Source organism: Oryx dammah, unplaced genomic scaffold, assembly GCF_014754425.2.
Source record: "Oryx dammah isolate SB20612 unplaced genomic scaffold, SCBI_Odam_1.1 HiC_scaffold_21, whole genome shotgun sequence".
NCBI classification, from domain to species: Eukaryota; Metazoa; Chordata; class Mammalia; order Artiodactyla; family Bovidae; genus Oryx; species Oryx dammah.
Window position 1 is genome coordinate 32,617,982 of NW_024070205.1, and position 21,256 is coordinate 32,639,237.

The 21,256-nt window shown below is 48.8% G+C and overlaps 1 long non-coding RNA gene across 1 annotated transcript in view; it reads right to left on the bottom strand.

The window, feature by feature from the left end:
• The window catches only part of LOC120880675, a 330,521-nt gene that overhangs the window by 172,109 nt on the left and 137,156 nt on the right, over positions 1–21,256 (bottom strand). The window contains exon 2 of the long non-coding RNA XR_005725085.1: positions 20,280–20,287. This is a non-coding gene — a long non-coding RNA (uncharacterized LOC120880675). The remainder of the gene's footprint in view (positions 1–20,279; positions 20,288–21,256) is intronic.

Below are 21,256 nucleotides of genomic sequence, written 5' to 3' on the forward strand. Positions count from 1 at the left end.
TCAGAAGCCCTGCTTTCCACAGGCACCTCTGTTTAGTGCTCCTCCAACTCCAGCCCTGACAACAGAAGAAACGCTGCAGCCAAAATGTTGTCTGTGTTTGTGTTTTTCTCTCTGCAGTTTGCCCACTTTGCACCTGTTAGGATATCTTGAACTGCACAGGAGGAGCAGGTGGGAGTCTGCCCTAACCTGCAGAAATCCACTTCTGGAGAGGCAGAGGGCATCACCCGCCCACCCTCGGTCTCCACACTCCCTGCCTGGTGTGAGTTCTTGTGCATGCTCAGTTGCTCAGTCGTATCCGACTCTTTTGCGCCCCCATGGACTGTAGCCCATCAGGCTCCTCTGTCTATGGAGTTTTCCAGGCAAGAATACTGAGGTGGGTTGCCATTTTCTACTGCAGGGGACCTTCCTGACCCAGGGACAGAACCCCTGTCTTTCATGTCTCCCACATTGGCAAGTGGATTCTTTACTACTAGCGCCACCTGGGGCCCCTTCCAATATTCCAGAGGTGGTCAGTGATGCAAACCCTGTCACTTCATCTGCTCACTCTGTGTGTCTGCTTCCGGTTTCCCTTGTGAGCTAGGACACCCACTGCCCACTGCAGGACTATCCACTTGGGACCCTCCTCTTTATCTGCAGTGACAGCAAGCACTTCTGAGCAACTGATACACATGCCTTCATTCCCTGAGATGCTACAGGTGGCATCTACCAAGTACCAGTTCTATCTTAGGTCAGGTACATGGCTGAACCACATGGACCTCCACCCATCCTCTCATGGGGTAAATCTATTGAGGGGAGGTAATGAAGGAACAGGTAAGTAAATTGTATTCACAAGTGAGATGATGAAAAAAGCTGTGCAGAGATGCAGATGAAGGAGGGAAGTCAGTGATGGCCAGGGAGAGGGTGGAGCAGGGTGGGGAGGATGGAGAAGATATAGGGGAGACAAGGAAGGATGGAAGGAAGGATGGAGGGGAGGATGCAGGGAAACTGGAGGAGAGGATGGAGGGGAAGATATAGAGGAGGATGGAGGGGGAGATATAGAGGAGGATGGAAGGGAGGATGGATGGGAATATGGAGGGGAGGACGGAGGGGAGGCTGGAAGGGAAGATATAGAGAAGGGTGGAGGGGAGGAGGGGAGGGAAGATGGAAAGAAAGATGGAGGGGAAGCTGGAGGGGAAGATATAGAGGAAGATGGAGGGGAGGAGGGAAGGGAGGATGGAAAGACAGATGGAGGGGAGGATGGAGGAGAAGCTGGAGGGAAGGATGCAGGAGAAGATGGAGGGGAGGCTGGAGGGGAGGTTGGAAGGGAAGATATAGAGGAGGATGGAAGGGAGGATGGAGGGGAGGCTGGAGGGGAAGATATAGAGGGGGCTGGAGGGGAGGAGGGAAGAGAGGATGAAGGGAGGATGGAAAGAAAGATGGAGGGGAGGATGGAGGAGAAGATGAAGGGAAGGATGCAGGGGAAGATAGAGGGGAGGCTGAAGGAGAGGATGGAAGTGTGATTCTAGAGATGAGATGAGACATGACCGGAGAAGGAGCCAGTGTGGTCCTGTTGTTGTCCAGCAAAAGAACAGGAAGTGTACCTGTGGGCATGAGGAGGCATAAGGAGGGGAGGCTGCAGGCTCCCAGTGATCTCATGGAGTGACGGGTGGGCAGAAGCAGAGCGTGAAGGGTCCACAGGGACAGCAAAGACATGACTCTGATGTGGAGAAGCTGCGGGTTTTGAGAGAGGGGTGGAGAATCTGGTTTGTGGTTTAGGCCCCCCGGCTGTAGTGAGACTGTAGGGGTCAAGGACAGAGGCAGGAATAGCAGAGAAGGCCATCAGGATGAGGCAGGTAGGAGGTGATACTGATGGGCCAGGGCAGTGATGGGGAAGGAGTCCTGGGTTCTGGGTATATCATGACATTGGAGCCAACAGAACTTGGTGATGACTTGGATGAGGGAAAGAGGAGTCAGGCAGGACCCCTGGGGAAATGGAGATGACCACATAGGGAGCTGTCTAGAAAATCTAAGCTTGAAGCACAAGCAAAGAAGTAGGAGTGTTCAGGTATCCAGTGTTCAGAGGAACAACTCTGGGCAGGGAGATGAATTTTTGTGTCATTACCCAATAATTGGGAGTTTTAAAAATCTCCAAAAGGCATGAGAGCACCTAACAAAGTGTACAGCATAGATAAAGTGACCAAGAAGCCCAGCCCCAAGCCCAGGTCTCTCCTGCGAGACAAGGGCGTGGGGAGACCAGTGAGAGAGACAGCAATGCTAGAATGCTTCAGGTGATGCTGACAGGTTAGGCAAGGTGAGACCTGGGAATTCAAACACTGGATCCTCCTACCAGGGTTAGATCCTCCAACTGGATTACGTCCCTCATAACCTTGACAGGCATCACTGCAATACAGCCAGAGTGGACAGTCTTGAATGGAGAGAGGCTTGCTTAATTTCCAGTATGTGCATTTTTAAACTTTATTAGTGTATAATTGGCATAAAATAAAATGTATGTGTTTAAAGTGTGCAATTTGATAAGTTTTGACATATAGGTGTGTCTATGAGCTTACGTGTACGTAGATACACCTGCACGTGTGCTAAGTCGCTTCAGTCATGTCTGACTCTTTGAAGCCCTGTGAACTGTAGACTGCCAGTCTTCTCTGTCCATGGGATTCTCCAGGCAAGAATGCTCGAGTGGGTTGCCATTTTCTCTTCCAAAGGATCTTCCTGACCCAGGGATTGAACCCACATCTCTTATGTCTCCTGCACTGGCACGTGGGTTCTTTACCGCCAGGCCACCTGGGAAGCCCCACATAGATGTGCATACGTATGTATATATGGCTGTAAAACCAATAAAGATCAGGAACACATCTCCCACCCTCAGAAATCTCTGATGCTACTTTCTTGCCCCTCCCAGCTGACAATCTGCTTGCAGAGGTAGGTCAATAGGTCAAATTGCATTTTCTAGAATCTCAGTCACAAGTTAATGGAATCATACAGTATGTATTGTTTTTCTGTCTGGCTTTTTCCCCCTTGACCTTCTCTGTTTTGAGATTGATCCTATTCCTTGCTGAGTAGTGTTCCATCTTATGGACAAACCAGTTTGTTTATGCATTTGTCTCCTGATGGATATTTGGGTCATTTCTAGTTTTCATTAGATATTTCTAATCGGTTCAGTTCAGTTATTCAGTCATGTTCGACTCTTTGCGACCCCATGGGCTGCAGCACACCAGGCTCCCCTGTCCATCACCAACTCCCAGAGCTTGCTCAAACTCATATCCATCGAGTCAGAGATGCCATCCAACCGTCTTATCCTCTGTCGTCCCCTTCTCCTTCTGCCTTCAATCTTTCCCAGTGTCAGGGTCAAAGCTATTTATAACTGCCACAAATAAAGCTACAATGAACATTTGTGAACAAGCCTTTGTATGAATGGTCAATTACATTCACTTTTCTTGAGAAAATGCCTAGGAGGGCATTTCATTGACTGGATCATATGACAGGTTCATGCTTAACCATTTAGGAAACTGTGAAACTGTTTTCCAAAGGGGGCCTATCACTGATCTTTCTCATGAGGACCCTTCACAGAGACAGAAAGAGTTCCACAGGTGTCTGCAGCTCCCAGGGTTCAGTGCTGTGAAGCTGGCCACATCTGGCCTTCAGCTGTTCATTAACATCCAGCAAGGCTATGGTTTTTCCAGTAGTCATGTATGGATGTGAGAGTTGGACTGTGAAGAAGGCTGAGTGCCAAAGAATTGATGCTTTTGAAATGTGGTGTTGGAGAAGACTCTTGAGAGTCCCTTGGACTGCAAGGAGATCCAACCAGTCCATTCTGAAGGAGATAAACCCTGGGATTTCTTTGGAAGGAATGATGCTAAAGCTGAAACTCCAGTACTTTGGCCACCTCATGTGAAGAGTTGACTCATTGGAAAAGACTCTGATGCTGGGAGGGATTGGGGGCAGGAGGAAAAGGGGATGACAGAGGATGAGATGGCTGGATGGCATCACAGACTCGATGGACATGAGTCTGAGTGAACTCTGGGAGTTGGTGATGGACAGGGAGGCCTGGCGTGCTGCTATTCATGGGGTCACAAAGAGTTGGACACGACTGAGCGACTGAACTGAACTGACCTCTTCCTGTTTTCTTCCTCCTATCTTCTACCATGGATGTTGTTGTTCAGTCACTCAGTCGTGTCTGACTCCTTGTGATCCCACAGACTGCAGCACACCAGGCTTCCCTGTCCTTCACCATCTCCTGGAGTTTGCTCAAACTCAAGTCCATTGAGTCAGTGGTGCCATCCAACCATCTCATCCTCGCTGCTTCCTTCTTCTCCTGCCTTCAATTTTTCCTAGCACCAGGGTCTTTTCCAATGAGTCAGCTTTTTACATCAAGTGGTCAAGACTGGAGCTTCAGCTTCACCATCAGCCTTTCTAATGAAAATTTGGGGTTGATTTTCTTTATGATTGACTGGTTTGCTCTCTTTGTAGTCCAAGGAGTCTTCTTCAGCACCACAGTTTGAAAGCATCAGTTCTTTGGTGCTCAGCCTTCTTTATGGTCCAACTCTCACATCAGCACATGACTACTGGAAAAAGCATAGCTTTGAGTAGAGGGACCTTTGTCAGCAAAGTGATGTCTCTGCTTTTTAATATGCTGTCTAGGTTGGTCATAGCTTTTTCTTCCAAGGAGCAAGAGTCTTTTAATTTCATGACTGAAGTCACCATTTGCAGTGCTTGTGGAGCCCAAGAAGATAAAGTCTGTCACTGTTTTCATTTTTTCCCCATCTATTTGCTGTGATGAGGTGTGTCCATATGTCCCAGACCTCCTGGGGGACCTGCTCACCCTAGGATTTCAGGCTAGTTGGTTCCCCTGTGACCTCAGCTTTCTGATGGGTTCAAGAAGAGTAGGGTACGGTAGATTTTCTGATTTTGTCATATTATCGTAGGAGTGACATTTTCTGCTTTCTACACCTGATATGGAAACGGAGCTAGTATTCAGTGTGTGTGCATGCGTGCTAAGTTGCTTTAATCGTGTCAGACTCTTTGTGACCCTATGGAATGTAGCCTGCCAGGCTCCTCTGTCCTTGGGATTCTCTTAATTCTCTTCGAGGCACTTCAACTTCTATTGTCAACTCAGTTCACAGGTGAAGGAATGAAGACAGAGTGAGAGTTTGTGTGCCACCCAACGTCAAAGAGCTATGAAACCACACAGCCACTATGGAAAACGGTAGGTAGCATCCTCAAAAAAATAAAAAACAGAGCTGCCCTGTGATCCAGCAATGCCACATCTGAGTACAGATCTGGAGGAAATTGTCACTTCCTGGAAAAGATCTCTGCACCCCCATGTCCATGGCAGCATTATTCACAACTGCAAAGGCATGGAAGCAACCCAAGTATTCGCTGACTGACACATGGGCAGAGAAATGTGGTGTATATATGGGATTAAAATGGAATACTGCTCACCATGAGAAAGAAGGAAATCCTGCCATTGGCAAGAACACAGATGAACCTTGTGGACATTATGATAAGTGAAATAAGTCAGAGAAAGACAGATACTTTATGCTCTCACTTATATATGAAATCCAAAAATGTTTAACTTCAAAACAAAGTAGGTGGCTGGTTCTCAGGGGCTAGGAGGTGGAGAAGAAGAAAAGTGTTGGCTAAAGAGTCTAAGCTTCCAGTTATATAGTGAATACCTTGTGGGGATGTAGCATGCAACATGGTGACTAAGTTAATAATGGGCACTATTCACCTAAAAGCTGCTGAGAAAGTAGGTTTTAAATCATTGCCACACACACATATACACACACTCCTACATACACATACACACAAGGATAGCCAAGTGAGGTAATGAATATGCTAGCTAACCTTTTTGCAAAACTCATTTCATAATATATAATATATAAGTCATCACATTATAAACCTTACACTTGTACAATGTTACATGTCATTTATATCTCAATAAAACTGTAAATAAAAAAGAGTTAAGTGGCAGGGCTGAGATTTGAACACAGGCAGCTTGGCTCCAGAACTTGCCTTCTTAATCATTAAACCCTACCACCTGCCAAGCCCTGGAGAAGGAAATGGCAACCCACTCCAATATTTTTACCTGGGAAATCCCATGGACAGAGGACCCTGGCAGACTACAGTCCATGGGGTCTCAAAGAGACACGACTGAGTACACACACACACACAGCTACTAAGCACGCAGTAGGACCTTAATTAGTGTCTGTTGAATTGGACAGAAGGAAGGAGAAAGAATGAGTTCTGCTGGCCTTGGCAATGCCACCCGCTCTGAGATGCACATGTCTATGGATGTCCCTATGTGACAAGCCTTGCCCTCCTCCAACCTGGCTTCCTGCAGGTAAGACCTCGCTCACACCACACCAACTCTTGGATCTGCAGAGGTCCAGAATAACTCCTTGTGCAAGACCCTTCGGCAAAAGTCTTTGGTGCAGGGCTGAAATTGATTTCTGTATGGGGAGCATTCATATGCACGGCAAGACAATTACATTGTCGGAAATTCCCAACCGCTTAGATGTGTTCAAATTGTATTTTCAGAGATTCTTACAGCTTTTAAATCATTATCTGCCATCCATTGGAAGGATTTAATGGACTTCTTGTGAGTACCTTCATAAAGTACCCGCTAAATAGATCTGAACTACTACAGTCTCCCGTTCTTGCTGACAAAGTAATTTTGTATCATTAGCTTCAGTGGTTCAAGTACAAATCAGAAGGTGGAATGCACACATGCACCATTAGGGAACACAATATGATTGCTTTCTAGACATATTGGAGCTACTTGTGGAAATTGCAAAAATCTTGCCATTTTTAATATGCTAATGTCTACTTGAATTCTTTTCCTTGGTGCCCTTCAATTCAAAATGAAATGCTATTCATAGAGATTTTGCCTTTTTTAGATGGCAATGTTTAAGGATATGGATTAAAAAAATAAAGTTCTCCTACTTCCTAAGGACTTCGCCCCCTCCACCTTCCCATCTTGGGATAGATGCTCTTGAAAAAATAATGTATCAATGAAAAGTCAACCCACGCTGCTTGAAAGTCAGGAGACTGCACTAACCATCTGGTACCTTCCAGCAGGTCGATTTACCCCTCTGTGCTTAGTTTACCCTTCACAAGCGGACTCTCAAGGTCCTTCAAGCATCAGTCATTTGGAGCAGATTCTAATCCCATGTGTATGCACGTGCATCTGTGTGTGTGCATGCATCCATGTGTGTGCGTGTGTGTGACCACAGTTGCACCTGGGATGTTGGTTAGCAAACAGTGAACCCATTCACAGTTTCTCAATAGCACACTGACCTCTGGATTTTGTTTGAACTTGTTTGCATGCCATTTAAGTAATGGTTTTGTCTTTCTTAATGAATGGATGATAAAACCAAAGTAGAGGGGGCAAAAGAAAAGCCTCTGATGATCTGCAATTTGCAACTGTCTATAAATGACTGACACCCTGGATGAGAGCCACTGGGGAAAGGTCCTTATTAGAGTGAATCTCACATAGTCATTGCAGCCTGAGCGCCCTGACGTGTTTTTAAATTTCCCTTTAAACATTTGCCATCATGGTTATGACTGCTGTTGTTATCACCATTGCCATTATTTTGCCTGGAGAATTATCCCAGGAGGCACCAGATGGTTACTAAGAAATTGTCTTGAGATGCCTTTCTGAGAATGCGGGTCTATGCCTGCGAGTCCTAAACACTGGGAGGTGTGGGCATACATGGGAAATAAAAGCAACCCTTGCACAGATCTCCCCAAGGAAACTAAATAGGCATGCCAATATCCAATCGGACATGAAATGTAGGAGGCTGGAAAACTGTAACCAAGGGTCAATGGCCAGAAAATACACACCTTAGCTGCGAATCTGCACACCCTCAAAGTGCTTTAATGCAGTTCATGCATATTTAGTCGACCAGCACAGATTTCCACTCGTCTATTGAATATGGCAGATCAAACAGGATGATAGAAAACAAATACCATCTTTCTGGAAATCCCCAGCAAGCACAGGGCAGTAAAGCTGACAGAAAGTCATTACATTGTGTTTGTAAAATACATTCAAAGAAGGACAAGTTGGAGTTGTGCTGAACAACAGAAACAGAACCAGTCTCTGTAGTTTGGTGGTCACTAAACTGAGACACGAGCAAATAAACATGAACTTCTGGGGTCTTTCCCGAGGTTTCATGTGTGACCTGGTTACCACTCAAGTTTCCCGTGTGGGGTAGCTTGCCCCTGCAACAGAGTCCACAAGCCCGGGTCGGGGGCCACCAGAGCCCTCATGGGATCCCCCTGATCCATGTAGACTTGCTCAGATCAAAGCATCTTCAGGACTTCCCTCTGGACCGGTGGTCAAGACTTCACCTTCCAGTGCAAGGGGTGCAGGTTCAATCCCTGGTTGGGGAGTTAAGATCCCACATACCTCCTAAAACAGAAAACAGAAGCAATATTGTAACAAATTCAATAAAGACTTTTTAAAGCTGCTGCTAAGTCACTTCAGTCGTGTCCGACTCTGTGCAACCCCATAGATGGCAGCCCACCAGGCTCTCCTGTGCCTGGGATTCTTCAGGCAAGAACACTGGAGTGGGTTGCCATTTCCTTCTCCAATGCATGAAAGTGGAAAGCTAAAGTGAAGTCGCCCAGTAGTATCCGACTCTTAGCGACCCCATGGACTGTGGCCTACAAGGCTCCTCCATCCATGGGATTTTCCAGGCAAGAGTACTGGAGTGGGTTGCCATTGCCTTCTCCTAAAGACTTTTTAAATGGTCCTCATCAAAAAAAAAAAAGTCACCTTCCACACCTGGGCTACTTCTCCAGGTGTGGCGAAACCTGCCACAGGGCAGCCAGGGCACAGAACACCTGCTTGGACCCTTCTTCTTGAAGCAGAGTCACTGGGGGCCTCGGGATGCCTCTCTGTATTCAGACTCATTTGTCGGTCCCACCAGCCACAGTTCCTCTTAAAGCTAGTACTGTCAAGGGAAGAAACAGCCCCAGTGCTAGACTCCAGCCACTCACCTATGTAGCAACTTAGGCAAGAGCAGTGCAGAATGCAGATTTCATCTATTCTCCCGAGTGAAGCGTGCCCCTGGAAGCATGCCAAGGCTCATCAAGTATGGTCCCCATCACATACCAGCAGACTTGACGGTGACATCTCGCCGACAGCCCGTTCACACATTGCGCCCAGCTCCTTGATCGGCACCACTTTACTCGGCAGGAGTTGTTACGGTGAAAGCGCTTGAAGCCAGCTCCTTGCCCCACCTTACAGGAAAGACCTAAACTCCCAGCATTCCTCGAGCCCTGATTTGTCTGAGGGTTGATGCCGACAGAGAGGGATTGACAGGGGATCCCAGGAGGGCAGATACTTCAGCTCTTTTCTGTTCCACTCTTCTCACCATGGTTCCCTTGATCTCTTTAATATACACAACAAACAGGGGATCTGGCAAACGTGAACGTTCGTAGCAAGCTCATCCCCACGTTGCTCAGCTGGCAAAGAATCCGCCTGCAAAGCAGGAGACCCTGGTTTGATTCCTGGGTTAGGAAGTTCCCCTGGAGAAGGGCTAAGCTACCTCCTCCAGTATTCTTGGCCTTCCCTGGTAGCTCAGACAGTAAAGAATCTGCCTGCATTGCTGGAGACCTGGGTTTGATTCCCGGGTTGGGAGGATCCCTTGGAGAAGGGTATGGCAACCTACTCCAGTACTCTTGCCTGGAGAATCCCATGGACAGAGGAGCCTGGCAGGCTACAGTCCATGGGGTCACAAAGAGTTGGACATGACGGAGTGACTAAGCACAGCACAGCACATATAAATAACCACAGAAATTGCCCCAAGGTCTCAGATAGGCTGGAGACAGACTTTATGTGGAGAGCGGTTCCTGCAACAAGATGCAGATGAGCCCTTTTTTATGAAAACATCCCTTCACTGGGCCCCAGGGATGCAGGGATGAAAGAGACCTCACAGGCTGATGGGAGATGGGGACCCGTAGGCAGGAAATTGGAGTATGCTGTGATGAGGGGCATGATGTAGGTAAGTGGGGACTGAGGTGTTTTGGGGCACTGAATGTCCCCTTAAATCAGACACTGTGGGAGGGGGAGGGAGAGGCATGAAGGCGATGCTCCAGAGAAATGTCGGCCCCCAAAGACAGAGGAATGCTGTGCCAGGGAGTCTACTTAGGGAACAAAAGTAAGTCCAGTGGGGAGGCGCTGAGCAGTCACCTCCCAGGTGAGGATGCAACCTCAGGTGAGGGTGCCTTGGCTTCCCTGCTCACCTTAAAACCTCCAAATTACCTGAAGAGTCCTGTCAGTTCTTGGAAGGAAACCAAACCAACAAATGGGTTGGGAGCCCACAGGAGATGTTAAGGTCTGGGGACAGGCAGCTGTCACCTGCCTTCCTGCTCCCAGACATGTGTCTACAGCAGCACCAAGCACCTGATTTACAGAACCTGGACAAGAAGAGGGACATGCTGGGGATGTCACCAGTGCCCTTCAAGTTAGGATGAGCCCTTGGTGTGATCCCAAGGGGACGAAGAAGCTCTCTGCCAGGATGGGCGAGAGTGTGCATGTCTGACCAGGCAGAGGGCTTCAGAGTTGAGCCCTGGCACCGAGGGTCACTTCATGTCGGCCCTCAGTCATTTCAGGTATAGTTTTCAAAGCTTGAAACTGTGCCTTGTTGCTAAACCGAGTTAGGTGTTGTTGTTTTAAGATTAGTTTAATTTTCTCATGGTCTTGTGACTCCAGGCATGTAATCTCCTTGCCAAGTCTCCAGTCTGTAAAATGGGAAGACAGCTGTGTGCTCTCTATGCAACTGCCGTGAGCACATGCAGAGGGCATGTGGGCACACACAGAGGGCACGTGAACACACACAGAGGGCCCAGGGCATGTGGCCTGGTAAGTGATGGTTTTTACATTTCACCACTTTCATTGAATTGTGATTATACTTGTATTTTAATTGTGACTTTTTTCCTTGTCAGCCCTCCTCTGGCTCTTCCCCCTTCTTTGGTCTCGTACATGCCTGTTGTAAGTTTGGCTGTCCATCCCAGACCCTGTGCTGGGGAACCCTCCAGGGTGGAGGCCTGGGGAACAGACACACCTCCCATCTTGGAAGATTAACAAAAGATGGCCCTGTCCACCCTCTGACCCCTTGAAGGTGGAGCAAAGGATGAAGACTGCATCCAGCATTGGTTCTGCCCCAGCCTCTGGCTCTCACGTGACTGATCCTGAAACCTCGGGGTGGAGTCAGTGCTGGCTGTGGGCAGTCAGGGACGCCGTGTCCAGTGTGTGACTCTGTCCAGCCAGCTTTCCTTGGCCTCTGCAGTTGGCTGGGCTATCCTGGCAACAGCAAGAAAGTCTTATGAGCTACCCATGAGCCTTCCAGTAAATCCGGTCTGCTTAAGTAGCAGAGGTGGTTTCTGGGATGGTAATTAAGAACCTTGAATTGCAAATCAATAGTTGGTCCTTGAAGTGGTAGCTTATCTGCATGAACTGGCATGGACAGAGACCAAGAGGGGCTCACCCTCACCCTCTGAGACAGAGACCACTCCTCCCTCTGCTCTTCTGTCTGTCTATCCATCTCTGTCTCTCTCTACAAGACCCCCATGCCCTTTGTTCCATCAAATCCCACTGGGGCCAAAAGCAGCATCAGGAAACCCAGAAGTGACAAGTCCTCAGCTGTGCTTAAAGCCCTTCTGTTCTCCTGGTACCTGAACCCCATTGATCCTGCTGAGCTCTTCTAACTCACTTGCAAATTGACATTGGCTTTAACCCTGAGTCCTAACTGTGAGCTTCCCCGATGACTCAGCAGGTAAAGAATCTGCCTGCAACGCAGGACACATAGGAGATGCAGGTTCAATCCCTGGGTAGGAAAGATCCCCTGGAGAAGGACATGGCAATCCATTCCAGTATTCTTGTCCGGAGAATTCCATGGACTGAGGAGTTTGGCAGGCTACAATACACAGGGTCACAAAGAGTTTGACACAACTGAGCACGTATGATGTGCCTAATATGGAAGGGAAAGCTTTGCCACTGCTAATTGGATTTCTTGTTTCAAGATAGGGGAGTGAGCCATCCTGACCTTTTAAAATCAGCCTCCTCTTACACCCAGTCATCCAAGGGTCAGCCTTGGATGGAGAAAGCTGAGTCCTCCCCTGGAAGCTCAGCGACCCCAGCCAAATCCTTCCCTCTCCCTGGGCCTCGGTTTCCTGAGCTGTGAAATTAGAGGGTTCTCTCCTTCAGTTACCCAATTAACACTTTTGTGTAGAGCAAATACGATTGCCTCTTGAGTGAGTCAATGAGTGATTCATGGAACGTGCCAGGACAGGGCTTCAGTAAACATTCTACATCCTCAATATCAGGTGATGAAAGTCGTTGGCTGTCAAGGGCACAGGATTTTCAGGGAAGTTGACTATCATCACCCTGGGTCCAGAACCACACTGCCTACTGCCTTCACTGGGCTGGAGGGAGACATGTATGTTGTGGGTCCAGGAAGGACAGCTGTTCTTCCTTTGAGCTCCTTTGAATGTCAACTAGTCGCAAAGCCCGAATCCACAGGGGCGACAGGAGGACGAGATGGGGAAATGAATTCAACACATTCTCAAACACACATTTGAACAGGGAAATTAGACTTATCCACAGAGAGCTCTTTGGTGATGATGTTTGCTTTAAAAACAGGACAGGGGCCCCTGGGCATCTACTCTGTGTTAACTTGGGAAGTCCTGCCCCAGCCCCTGCTCCTCCTGTCACCTGCTGCCTTCCGTCCCAGGTACAAGCGAGGGTAGCCGATGGAACAGTGAGAGTAAGGAAAGCACCGACTCAGGGCTGCAACTCTTTGGATTAACCATCAGAACGGCTGCTGTCATTCCCAGGATGGGAGTGGGGAGACTGAGGCTGCCTGACCTTGAATAACGCAGCTGATGATGGCAGATGATGAGGTGCTCTGACTCCTCAGCTACTGCCCATCACGATGGAAACAGAGGGGCAGTGACAGCCCTGGGGGGTTCAGGATGGGAAGCAGATGCCACACCGAGAAGAGGAAAAGCACACCCCCCAGGCATGCCCACATCCTGACCCCAGACTGTGAACTGTCACCTTACAGGACAAAAGGATGTTGCAGGTGTAATTAAGGTAAAGACCTTGAGATGGAGATTCACCCTGGCTTATCCAGGTGGCTCAAATTCAACCCCAAGGACCCTTGCAGAAGGGAGGCAGGAGAGTCAGAGTCAGAGAGAGGTTAAAAAATGACGTGCTTTTGCAGATGGAAGAAGGGGCCACAAGCCAAGGGGCCACAAGCCAAGGGGCCACAAGCCAAGCACCTCTAGAGGCTGGAAAATGTAAGAAGTGGGCTCTTCCCACAGAGCAGCCAGAAGCAAACAGCCCTGCCTGTATTCGACTCAGCCAGGGAGACCCATTTCAGACTTCTGGCCTCCAGAACTGCCACAACGTGTGTGCTGTGTTGAGCCACTGTTGTGCTTTATTACAGCAGCAAAAGGAAAGTCTTGCAGCCCCCAGAGGGAGGCTGGCAGGCGTGGATCAAGCCTGCTTCTTGCCAGCCCCATGACCAAGGTCAGTCAGGTGAAGCCTCACTGGGAGGCGAGAGTGGTAAGAGGCCCTCTCTCCCACGAGTGGCCACAAAGCCCTCAGAGCAGTGCCTGCCTGGCAAAAGCTGGGTACCAACATGATGCGGGACACAAACAGAGCATCAGTTGCCAAAGTCAGTGAGTGTTTCAGGTGCTGCCTCCAGAGGGTGCTCCATCTTCCAGAACTACGTGTGCAGCCCCCAGGTGTCAAAGTCAGGGTGGGAGATAGGTGTTTCATGGCTCTCCTAAGATTCTTATTTATTTATTTATGACCGTGCTGGCTCTTCGTTGCTCCATATAGGCGTTCTCTAGCTGTGATGAGATGGCTTCTTTCATTGCAGAGCATGGGCTCTAGAGCACACAGGCTTCAGTACTTGCACCTTCTGGGCTTATTTGCACCATGATGTGTGGAATCTTTCTGGACCAGGGATGGAAGTCATGTCCCTTGATTGGAGGTGGATTCTCATCCACTGGACTACCAGGGAAACATCTCCTGGAATTCTTTATCACAACATCAGGCAGCCCTTTTACAGACAACAGCATCATCTACAAGGATGATTTTGTTAGCTTGCTTTCCACCCAGGACCCCACTGGACTGTAAATTCCTCAGGGCGACCATTCTCTCTGGTATGTTCACTGTTAGAAACACAACTCAGAACCCTGGGCGTGGCTCATAGTAACTACTCAACAGATGTGTGTGGGATCAAAGGACAAAAGAATCAGCAGCAAGGCTGTGGTTTTTTCCCTTGAGCTCAGCTGAGACATGGATGGGAAACAGCTTTCAAAGGGTTTGTGAGGAGCAAGGAAACCATTATGGGACTGAGCAAGAAGGGACACAGGGAGGTAAGAAGAAGCACAGGGAAATTTTCCTTGAGATGAAGACATAACAAACCCAAACAGACAGGAGAGCCCTGGGATTTCCCATTAACATCTCAGAGTGGAGAGTGGTACTCAGCCATCAGACCTCCCTCGACCAGGGAGAGAGAGGACTCCAGAAGAGTGAGGAAGGAAACTGTCCTGCAAAGGTCAAACATTTCCTCTCATTTTGCAAAGCCTGAGATTTCTGATTTCTCAGCGGACAACTAATTCACTTTCCGACAGCCCCTTGCTTGTTGAATTTCCACCGAGAGATGTGAACGGCGATTTCAATTTATGTTCAAATTCATGCCCCAGCTCAGGAGAGATGACAGGTTGGAGACCATCCTAAACAGTGAGAAGCGAGGTCCCTCCACTGAATCAGTGGGCTGGTCTGTCACCTGCCGGGGTAGTCAGGGGAACCTCCCAGAAGAGCCATATCCTGGGATGCACATGACCCAGACTGTGCTTTGGGGAAGAAAATTTCATATGGAAAGTTGCAAAAATCCTGGTACTTCTGGTGAGGAGAGTAGTTGGAGGGGGGTGCTTAGTTACCCCCACCAGAGTCAAATTCAAGTGAATCTGCTTAGGACATCAATAAGGAGATGAGCTAGAGATGAGAAGTCCGAATGCAGGGTGGAAGTGTTAACAGTTGTTGGGAACCAGGAGGTGGATGAGTTTAAAACAATTTTGTAAAATAAAAATTTTGTTAAGGATTTTGAGCATTACTTCTAGAGTATCTGGGGCTTCCCTGGTGGCTCAGATGATAAAGAATCTGCCTGCAATGAAGGAGACCCAGGTTTCATCCGTGGTTCAGGAAGATCCCTTGGTGAAAGGAATGGCAACTCACTACAGTATTCTTATCTGGAGAGTCCCATGAACAAAGGAGGGGCAGGTTACAGTCCACAGGGTCACAAGAGTTTGACACAACTGAGTGACTTTCCACTGTAGAGCCTGCACATCGCCACAGGGTTCCCCAGGTGAACTTTAGGAAGGCCACCTGCAGGAAACCTGGAGTGGAAGGTCAGCGAACTCTACTTCCTCTTGACTGGCATCACCCTCTTCTATTGCAGTTGGCACCAATGGTCACTGGGAGTAACAGAGGTTGACACGAACACCCCAGGCTGCCCCTTGAGTCTTGAGACCAGCTCTCATCTCCAACTAGGAGTACAGTTTAACTGTGGACCCGTTAAAACCAGGCTATAGCCTGCGTTCCTGGAGATTATGCTCCCTTCTGGAATACCAAGGTGGGCATGCTGGCCGGCAACAGAAAACTCAGCACAAAATGGTTGGAAGCAGAGATAGGAGGGCCTGTCGCAGTCCTTGGGATGTCTCAAGCATCCTTTTCACTTCCTGAGCCTCACAGTCAGGTCTCCTCCTTGCAGACCTGCTCCTTCATTTGAAATCTTGGGAGGGAACTTCTGTAAATACAGAGCCCTCATGAAGCCATCAAGCAGCCTATCTCATAAATTTTAGGGGACATTTTTCATGCCATAAAGGTTGTGTCATGATCGCTGCCCAGCTTGATTGCCAGCTTGGAGTGTTTGCCGGGTAAGAAAGGAAAAGATAAATCATGGGAAACGCAGCTTCATTATCATATGACATTTAAGCATAATTTACACCTGACGTCACGCCACTTCTGCCGTGGAAGTAGCATTGCCGGGAGTCTCTGTCTTAGCCACTACCACGACTGTGTCAAGAGAATAGAAATAAATTGATCCAGCTGAGTTCTCTGTGCATTTTTATTGCCTATTTATCAACGTGAGTGAATAATAATACACATGGCATTACTTACAGGTCCTGGAATGGGGGTAGAGCTGCAGCAGGGAGCGGATTCCCTAAGTTTTTGGAGGAATTTTCCTTGGAGAAAAAGGATGGTGGTCCTTGATCACATCCATGTGCTGCCAGGGTCTGGAGCCTGTCTCATGTTTGACTTTTTATGTGATAATTTCTACCAATGGTTAGCATGAAATTCCTTCCTCCCAGCTCTTGGGGAGACACTATTTTCCCTTCACTCAAGTTGAATGCCCCCTTCACACCTTGCTGACCTGAAATGCAGCCAATAGCTCACTTACCACTTCTGCAGCTGTTATATCTCTGGTGAGACTCCAACCATCCTTCAGTCTGTGGGCGTGTGTGTGTATTCTCCATCATGTACATATGTGCAGCTTTATAAGTGTACATTCCCCCCCCCTCGCAGCTAGACAGCATGCTTTTTGAGGCTAGGGTCCCATTTTTATTCTGTTTTGAATCCTCCAGGTTAAGTTGGGGCCATGCCCTCTCAGAAAGAGGTTTCCTGTAATTTCACCTTGCTGAAAGCTTGACCATGGTGAAACCAGGGGTGTGAGCACCAAACAAAGGAACCAGGAAGACAAAAGGGAAAGAGGGAGTAGGAGAAGTGGGGATGCTGAGGGGTGTTCCGTGTGGGGGCCCTTCTTCCTGGTAGAGAAAAACACCAACTGACCAACAACTAGAAGAAAATGATGCCTCTCATTAGGAAGAGTCACCTAAAGTGTCCAGATGAGCTGCCTCCAGCACCACAGATAAAGTTAACCCCATCATGGCAAATAGATTGGGGGGAAATGGAAATAGTGACAGATTTTATTTTCTTGGGCTCCAAAATCACTGCAGACAGTGACTACAGCCATGAAATTAAAAGACACTTGCTTCTTGGAAGAAAAGCTATGACAAAGCAGAACAGCATCAGAAGCAGAGACATCACTTTGTTGACAAAGGTTTGAATAGTCAAAGCTATGGTTTTTCCAGTAGTCGTGTACAGATGTGAGAGTGGACCATAAAGAAGGAAGAGCACTGAAGAACTGATGTTTTCAAAATGTGGTGCTGGAGAAGACTCTTGTGAGTTCCTTGGACAGCAAGGAGATCAAACCAGTCAATCCTAAGGGAAATCAACCCTGCGTGGAAGGACTGATCCTAAAGCTGAAAGTCCAATACTTTGTCCACCTGATGAGAAGAGCCAGCTCATTGGAAAAGACTGTGATGCTGGGAAAGATTGAAGGCAGGAGAAGGGGGTGACAGAGGATGAGATGGATGGATGGCATCACTGACTAGATGGACATGTGTTTGAGCAAATTCCAGGAAAGTGAAGGACAGGGAAGCCTGGCATGCTGCCATTTATGGGGTCTCAAAGAGTCAGACATGACTGAGCAACTGAACAGCAACATCACAGCCACAGATCTCACACACACACACACACACACACACACACACACATCCTCAGATCACAACCCATCTTCCTCTGGTTACTCTCATGGGCTGTGGGCTTCTGTCCAGTTACACTGTGCGGGCAGCCCCTGGGTACTTCTTAGAGGCTGTCCTGGCATCTCCTTTCCTTGACCAAGGACTCAGTTTAGGTCAGAGAAGGCCAAGGATTTGGCATATCCAACAAGCCCCCATTATCCCAGGATGGGCAGCTCCTGCTCCAACCTGGGGTCAGGGGTGCTGGATTAGCTAATCCCATTTCTTTTACTGCCTCCCTGAGGGGTGTCGGGAAGGTTGTGTAAGCTCATGAAGCCTACAGTTTCCTCTTCACAGAAGGCATGAAGATTCAAGGAGACATACCTGAGAGAAACACATAGAGCAGCTCCACTGAGGGCCTGCTCAGTGCACAGCTTCCTATGGTTCTGACCCCCTCCCAGGACTTCCACTGGCCCCCATCCCTGCCCTATCCCTCACCTTCTGTATCAGATGCTGTTGGACCACTCGGCTTCTAATCGTGTGGATCCATTTCACCTATTATCCTGGCCCCACTGCTCTTCCTCACAAAAGAACCCGATGGGAGCATCTTTTGGTTGCAACGTGGCTGTGATAGGCATTGCATGTTCTGAGACAGTAGCATGATTCGGTCACTGTTTGGACTTGTCACTCAGGCAGAAGACCCATTCAGCTCTGAGCAGAGCTGAGCACAGGGAGATTCAGGGTCTCCACAGCTGTGAAGCCCAGGCCAGTGATGGAGCTGTTGGGAAAAGAGAAGAGGACCACATCCAGTTTCTGGAGAGGGGTGCTGGCAATAGGGCGCATGCATTTCCAGGAACCTGTCACCACCAACCACGGCCAGACCCAGGCATCACAGGCCAAAGGTGGGGCTATTTCCCACAGATCACAAAGAGGAGCTGGCCAAGCGGCAGCTGCAGCTCCTCCATCCAGAGGTGACACCCGCATAGCTCAGAGAAAGATCAGTGATAGAGCAGGGCACCCCACAGATGCAACAGACCTCACTTCAGGTCTGTATTTCCAAGGGTGAAATGAGAACGGAAACCCAGCCAAGAGAAATTAATTAAGGCAGCGTACCCTGAACTGTATGTTTCTGTGCAAATGGATGCAAGGCCAGGGAGCCATGAAGTGGTAGATAATTGCCTTGGGGAATGTGGGGAACTTGTAATTTAGTGAAGGAACAGCCAGGGGGAGTTGGGGAAAACACCAGAAGGCAAGACAAAGCAGTCCAGTGACAAGCTCCAGGGGAACTTCCCAGTGTCCCAAAGTGCTAAGCGGCAGGTGGAAAACTGAGCTCCAGCTACCCTGAGAGAATGCAGATGGCGTCAGAGAGCCTCTCACATGTAGGACAGCCAGGGGAGACAAAAAACGTGGTCCCTGAACTATTTTCCCCATATTCTCTCCCTGCCAGCCTGCCTGCGGTCTGTGCCTCATCCTCCAGCCTGATGCCTCCTTCCCCAGTTGTTGTGGAATTAAGGACCACACATAACAATCCATCATCTAGTCTTTAGATTTGCAGATGGGAAAATGGTGGGAGGAACCCCGACCTCTTAGGGTCAGGCTGTGAGGTCGCTGTAGATCTGGGCTGGAGCCCAGGCTCTAGACTCACCTCACCCAGAGGATGCAGAGTTACAGAACACCCTCTGTGCGCCTGTCGCTGTCTGGTGCCAAAACCAGATGGCTGACCAAGGATGCTGGATGCCTCAGGGGTGGGGCATGTGGACTGGGGCAGATAAACAACCCATGGCTGGAAGTGCAGCTCTGGTCCCGGACACAGCATCTATTGGGGTGAAGGTGTGAGGGAGGGCTCTCCAGGAACACCCCCTGCCAAGGGGGAGGGGCGGCTGACCATCACAGGCGGACTTGGCACACGATCCTATTTGAGCTGCTTCCCTGGAGAACTCTGACTAGTGCATAATGCACCCCCTACCCCATGTCCAAGAGCAAGCCTTCTCCTGTACCCAGAGGCCAGACCTCATCAGATAGGCAGATCTGCCTGACAGGTGCATTTTGGTTTCACTGAACTTTTGAAATTAAAAGACTCTTGCTCCTTGGAAGGAAAGCTATGACAAACCTAGACGGCATACTAAAAAACAGAGACATCACTTTGCTGACACAGGTCCATATAGTTAAAGCGATGGTTTTTTTTTCAGTAATCGTGTACAGATGTGAGAGTTGGACAATAAAAAAGACAGAGTGCCAAAGAATTGATGCTTTCAAATGGTGGTGCTGGAGAAGACTCTTGAGAGTCACTTGGACAGCAAAGAGATCAAACCAGTCAATCGTAGAGGAAATCAACCCTGAATATTCATTGGAAGGACTGATGCTGAAGCTGAAGCTCCAATCCTTTGACCATGTGATGTGAATAACTGACTCACTGGAAAAGACCCTGATGCTGGGAAAGATTGAGGGCAGGAGGATAAAGGAATGAGGATGAGATGGTTGGATGGCATCACCAACCCAATGGACATGAGTTTGAGCAAACTCAGGGAGATAGTGAAGGACAGGGAAGCCTGGTATGCTGCAGTCCATGGGGTCGCAAAGACTTGTACACGACCTAGTGACTAGACAACAAGATCAAGTCATGCTAGACAGCATGGACCCTAATCAGATATAGCCGGCATCCTCATAGAAGGAGAAAATCTGACCTGAGACACTCATGAAGGAAGATAAATGCAGAGGTCTCGGTGACACTTCAACAAAGCCAAGGAATGTCAACACTTGCCATTAAATTGCCAGAAGTTGGGAGAAACACCTGAAACAGAAGCTCCCTCCCAGCCTCAGATGGTATGTACCTGCCTACACCTTGATCTCAGGATCACAACCTCCAGAGCTGTGAGACAGTAAGCTTCTGTTGTTTAAGCCACCTGGTGTGTGTACTTTGCTGCTCCAGGAAACTTACACAGCTCCCTTGAGGGAGGGATGTGAGCTGGAAGAGGAATGAGCACAATCAAGTCAAAGTAGGGCAGAGACAGAGGTGCTATCTGAGAGAACAGCATGTATGGGGGTCTGGGAGGCGGGAGATGGGGAGTCCAAGGGCCTGGAAAGAAGGTCAGTGAGGTCAGTGCATCTGGAGCAGGGGAGACCGGAGACAAGGTGGGAAAGGAGCCTGCCTGTGGGATCTTGTCTTCACAGTAAGACCTCACGGAGGAGATTTAGGGTGCGTGGACGAGGTCACAGCTGGATTTTGAGGACATCACATTGGTTACAGGTGGGGAGAGTCAAGGACCAGGACCAAGTATGGGTGTCCATGCAGGAGCCAGTGTCAGGCATGGAGGCTCAGACCCAGGTGCCCGTGGGGATGGAGACGGATGGAGAGATGCGGGAGGCAAAATGTTGGAGACGGATGGGGAGATACAGGCCATGACTGGAGAGCGGGATCAGCAGGACGTGATCTTTGCTTAGAGAGGGGAACAAGAGGGAGATTTCTTCACTCCTACGAGTCTTTTCTGTGACTCTTACAGGGGAAGGAAAGCTGCAAGAAAATGAGCATTTAGGGGGAATCAAGAGTTTTCATCTGAGCTGGTAAGGTGACTTGGCAACACACAAGGAGACTGTTCAAGGAAGGAATCGGTTAGAAAGTAACAAGTTGAGAAGGGAGGCTTGGGATGTCATGTGGGGTAAA